This window comes from Myotis davidii, unplaced genomic scaffold, assembly GCF_000327345.1.
Source record: "Myotis davidii unplaced genomic scaffold, ASM32734v1 scaffold484, whole genome shotgun sequence".
In the NCBI taxonomy this organism is placed as follows: Eukaryota; Metazoa; Chordata; class Mammalia; order Chiroptera; family Vespertilionidae; genus Myotis; species Myotis davidii.
The window spans coordinates 831,018-836,712 of NW_006295459.1; the positions used below are offsets into that span (position 1 = coordinate 831,018).

Sequence of the window (5,695 nt, forward strand, 5' to 3'; positions counted from 1 at the left end):
GGACAACTCGCCCTTTCACCATAAATACCCTCATTGTTGTTGAACTAATTGTTGACTTTTAACTATCCTACACCCACCTAAGTAAAAGAAGAATGTGTCTATCATTTTACTTTTTATCCAATCCCAGAGGTTCCATCCTCTCCCCCCATTGCTTTCTTCTGCCTCAGCCTCCCCAATCTATCACCAATGGATTTCATGTAACACACTCACATCTTCTCTTTTGATTCCAATGTATAATCCAAGGTGCAAAACTATCATTCTCTGGAGCATTATGTCAATCCATTGAGAATCTGCTTCCAGCCATTGTGGACAGCTGGGCTTAAATAAACACACAGAACTTCCTACAAGTTTAAATGTTTCTTTTTTGTTTGTTTGTTTTGGAAGGGAGAGCCCAGAAGGAGGAAGGGAGGAGCGAGTGGGGAGGGGGAAGCGGTTTGAATGCTTCTTAAGTTACCAGTGCCTATCATGGAATGGTCACACAGTGATGCTCATTCTCCCACCTGGACGCAGTATGGCCCTGTGGCTACAGTCTAGGATCAGGAGCTCTCTTAGGAACGTCAAGTAAATGGGACTATGAAGCAAAAATGAAAGAAAAGATCTTAGTCTTGATGGTTGCCAAAGTTTGATGGTAAAAGAAAGATCTGCAGAATAAGTTAGTAAATTTTCCCTTTGCTCTGTTCTCCAAAGGGAAAATTATAAAGGCTGCATGGAGAGGAATTTAGACCCATGAACACTGACTACTAGTGCCACGGTCATCATACATGAAGGGAACCTGATGAGGAATGAGGCTGAAGGAGAACAGACGTGTATTCCAGCTGGTGGTCCAGATACTGAAAACAGCCCAGAGGCCACATGCAGTTAGCCCCTGGCTGCAGGATCAGGGATAGACATTGTTTCAGGGTAGCTATCATTTAATATCTATTCCTGGTTTATGACTCCAGCATGATCCAAACTTAGGGTAGGAGTCTCCAAAAATTTTGCATCTCATCCATGAGCCAACCAATCCTGAGACCCACCAGGAGCCTGGAGAGGAGGGAGGAGCAAGCATGCATTCTGCCTTGGGGCTACAGAATTTATTTTATGGTGGGGCTACAATGAGCTAAGGTCCAAGCAGCTGCTGCCACAGGACACAGAAGAGGAAAGTGCAGAGGAGCTTGAGTCCTCACACATGGAGTTTGACCCACCACTACGTAAGCAGTGACCAGGGCTGCACAGCAGGCAGGCAGATAGATATGGGAACAGGAGTGGTGTCTGGGCTGGAAGGATATCACAAATGTGAAGCCCATCCTTGAGTTCTTAGGGGTTTGTGCCCCACATGTGGTTCTCTGGGGACCTGCACCAGAAACCTGAACCCACAGAGTGTCTGTCTTCAGAAAGGAATAAGGCTTGTGTCCAGAGAACCCTAGGGGTGTAGGGCACAGGTAATTCCTCTTTGAAAGGGCAGGTGAACAGGACTTAAAGGTTTTATAGGACTTGCTCCATGACCCGCGCAAAAGCAGAGGTTTGAGAAGTGCCCAGACCATGTGAAAAGGAAATCCTTCTCTTCCAGGAGGAGTAGAAGCCTGTTGGACTCTTACTTGAGGCTCAGACCTGGAGAATGATGGCTACTTGGTGTTCCACCCCCTACCTCATGAGACCAGGGCTGCATGTCTCTCTAACCAGTCAGTGCTTCTGGGTGTGCCAGCCCCATTCCCCTGCTGAAGCCCCGCCCACAGAGCTGATTGTGGAGTGCTAGGCCCCAACCCCCTACCAGGGGCATCACCCCTGCTCCACCTCTCTGACTCTACTGGATTGGCCTCTGCCAGCCACCAAGGTCCCCTCCCCAGCTATTGGGCCAGGGCAGCCCTCATAGTGGAGCCCCTTGAGTCCCAGGCTCCGGTTGTGGAGGTGGGAGAGGTTGCATTTTCCTGCCCAGAGGTCTGAAATAATGAAAGACAAAGTTGTTGGCAGACTAGCACCCTCCATCCCCCACCTGCCACCCACCCCGGCCCCACTCCCCTGCTCATCCCAGGCAAGGCTCAGAGAGCAGAGAAAAACTCACCTCCAATCTTCCAGGGGAAAAGGCCTATTCAGTTGTTCTGGAGTCTCAGCCTGAGGGCAGAAGTGATAATTCACTCTCCAAACCAGCTGCAGGAGGAGCAGAGTGAAAATGAAAGTTAAATTCTTAGGGGAGGGGCAGGAAAGAAGAAAATCTATGGGCCAATGAGAGGCTTCCACAAAGACCTCCAGGAAATACTAACACTTTGTGCCTTAGTTCAGAGGGGCCACTGACTACATTCTTACTCCTATCTCAGTTCTGCTCCCTGCAGCTGTTCTCATGTCTCTCACAGTAATTCATCCTCTGGAGAACTAGGCTGACCTGAGCTGTGACTGTCACACACATCACCCTCATCTTGTCCCCTTAGGGATGAGCTGTCATGAGGAGGGAATGAAATACCTCCTTCAACACAGGGAGGACACCCTCCCTGAAGGCCCACCTGAGGCAGTGATCCTGGCAGCTCTCCCCTGTCCTGTCCCTACCAGCTATGCTAAGTGAACCTGGCCAACTTGTGTCCTAGCCATCCTGTGAGAGGGAACAGCTGCCCAAATCTGAAGTTACCTCAGGTGGTCAGCCAGGGGGCTATCACAGATGGTAGCACCGTGATGCTGGCTTTCAGAACCTGGATTCAATAGGGACAAGAGGACACTTTTCCTAAATGGACTACACAGATCAAACTACATGATGTATCATCTGATGGGCAATGTTTTCTAATACCATTTAACATATAATCTTTATAGTCTTAACATAATAGAAGTGAAACAGCAAAGTAATTGTGAGGAATAACTATGAGTCAGCGTGACTGTCCACTGGTTGCCCAGATTAAATATTATTTCTGAGTGTGTCTGTGAGGGTGTTTCCAGATGAGATTAGCATTTGGATCTTTGGTCACAATAAATTAGATTAAAGGTCTAAGCCAGCGGTTCTCAACCTGTGGGTCGCAACCACTTTGGTGGTCAGACGACCCTTTCACAGGGGTTGCCTAAGACCATCCTGCATATCAGATATTTACTAAAACGCAGGGCATGAACTAGTCAAACACTGTAATCACGTGAGCTAATTACTAGTAATCAGTCACTTTCACGTATATGAAGGATATATCTATAATATTGGTTCTGTTTCTCAGGAGAACCCTGACTAATAGAGTATGAAACAATTCTAAAGTCATGTGTTAAGTGGCACAGGTGAAATGTGATAATAATGGTAATGACTCTGGTGAACAGTGCAATTTCAAAACATGTGCACCTAAAAATGGCTGAGGGAAGTGAAGGGTACAAGGACAATGTTATAGAGGTGAAAACACACAAAGTCACCTTGAATTCAGTTTGAGAAAATCATATAAGGAGAAGCCAGAGAAGAAAGACAGAGGGGGGGAAAGGAGGGAGACAGATGACATTTGCCGTCTTGGTGCAGCTATGTCTTTAACAGGAGAGGTAGTTAAATAAATGAATGAAGAGGCACCTGTACCTTAGCTCACTTTTTTCATTGGTTTTAAGATTTTGTTGTCATGACACTTCTTCTGGTATTTTTTCAGATTATTAACACCAATGTAGCCTCTCATTATGCTGAATGAAATGTTATAAACATGACCCTTATGGAAATACTTCCCATGTGCTCCTCCTGCTTCTGATCTCTCAGCTTTGTTCCTCAATAATCTGTAAGAAATATCAAAGTAATAACATAGGTTTAAGGTACAACATAAGTAGTAAGATACAACATTAATAAAATATAAAGCCTGCATTGAGATGAATTTAGACCCAATAAAACTGCTCACTGGTACCATGATCATCATACATGAAGGGAATCTGATAAGGAGTGAGATTGAAGGAGAACCAAAGTGTATTCCAGCTAGTGGTCCAGATACTGATAACAGCCCAGAGGCCACATGCAGTTAGCACTGGCTGCAGAGACTGTGGTCCAGATCAGCCTCTGATGAACAGCAGGGTCAGAGATAGATATTGTATCAGGGAAGATATCATTTAATACCTACCCCTGTTTTATGTCTCCAGCATGATCCAAAACTGGTGGAGGCACCTCTGTTGGGGGCCTGCCCTAGCAGGTCCAGGGGTTCCCAAAGGTGTGTACAGAGTCGGCGAAGAAGGAATGACAGGGAGACAGTGTTCAGTTGATCAGCAGCCTAGCCAGGTTCTCTAGTCAAGTTCTCCAGCCAGGTTCTGTCTTTATTCTCCTGTTACATCTGTATTTATACCAGTTGGTTTTAATCCTATCCATTCTATTCCAAAGGTTAGGGTGTTTGTTATCTCCATTCCAAGGTCACTACTCTATTGTTCTGTTAAGCTACAAGGAAATAACTGAAGGACATTATCCTGGGTAAAGATTATGTAGCTTAAGTGTGATTGTTCGTAGTTAAAGTGATTAATTTCCCGCCTGGCACTTGGTTAAGAGGTTTTATTCCCTTCCTTAGTCCTGTTAATCCCTAACTCCAGGGGAAAATTCCCACCTGGGGAAAACATATAGCGCTAAGAAGGGGAGCAAACATATTAAGAACAGTATGCCATATACACCAGGTCCCTGTGCATATGTTTCTTCCCTGCAGCAACTGTGTCAAGCAGCAAGGATGGACTGGCTTCCGGCAAATCTCCAATTATTTTGCATCTCATCCAAGATCCAACCCATCCTGAGACCCAATAGGAGCCTGTAGAGGAAGGAGGATCAGAGGATACATTGTGTCTTGGGACCGCAGAATTTACTTTTCTGGTAGGGCTACAAGGAGTTAAGGTCAAAGCAGCTGCAGCCACAGGACACAGTAGCGGAAAGTGCTGATGGAGAAGAGAGGGAGAGGGAGAGGGAGAGGGAGAGGGAGAAGGAGACGGAGAGAGAAAGAGATTGAAGAAAAGAGGAAGAGAGAGGGAAAAAGAAAAAGAATGTATCTATCTAATAGATAGTTATCTATTCCATAACTATCTAGGAATCCCTCTCCCAGCACGGGTCTTCCAGAAACAGAGAACTGAAGAATGTCTTGTGAGACAGGGACCAGAGCAGACACTGGCCAAGTAGCCCAGTGTTTCTATTTCTCTTGGCTGATAAGCAGGTTGGGAAGAGTGGGAAATGAAAATGCCAGACGCGTGCTGCAGGAACACTCCTTCCTGTAGCATCTGCCCTGCTGTCTCACTGGAGCGGAGAAGAGGCTCTACTCACTCCTGAGGACATGAAGCCCTTCAGCTCCCTGGAAAGAGCGAGGCTGGCCGGGAAAGGGAAACATTGACCTACATACCTCACTGCTGAGGAGCCATCCAGAACCCCTGACCCTGTGTCTATCACTGGAAATCATGTTATCCAGCACCTGAAACATGGAGCTATCCCTAGGAAAGAGAGGAAAGGCTTTCTAATGAAAGATAATTACTATGGGAAGAGAAAAGAAGGTCAAATCAACTTTTTAAAAAATATATTTTATTGCTTTTTTTACAGAGAGGAAGGGAGAGGGATAGAGAGTTAGAAACATCGATGAGAGAGAAACATCGATCAGAAGGAGAGGGAGAGGGAGAGAGAAAGAGATTGAAGAAAAGAGGAAGAGAGAGGGATGGGAGAGAAACATCTCCCATCAGATGGGAGAGAAACATTGAACAGCTGCCTCCTGCACACTACCTACTGGGTACAACCAAGGTACATTGTGGGAAACTGTTTATTGCCTTCACT

General features: G+C 45.9%; 1 protein-coding gene across 1 annotated transcript in view; it reads right to left on the reverse strand.

The window, feature by feature from the left end:
• Positions 1-2,138, reverse strand: part of LOC102772702 (tripartite motif-containing protein 5) — a 14,011-nt gene extending 11,873 nt beyond the window's left edge. The window contains exon 1 of the mRNA XM_006770067.2: positions 2,042-2,138. The gene's annotated coding sequence lies outside the window, so the exon portion shown is untranslated. The remainder of the gene's footprint in view (positions 1-2,041) is intronic.
• Positions 2,139-5,695: the final 3,557 nt, after the last annotated feature.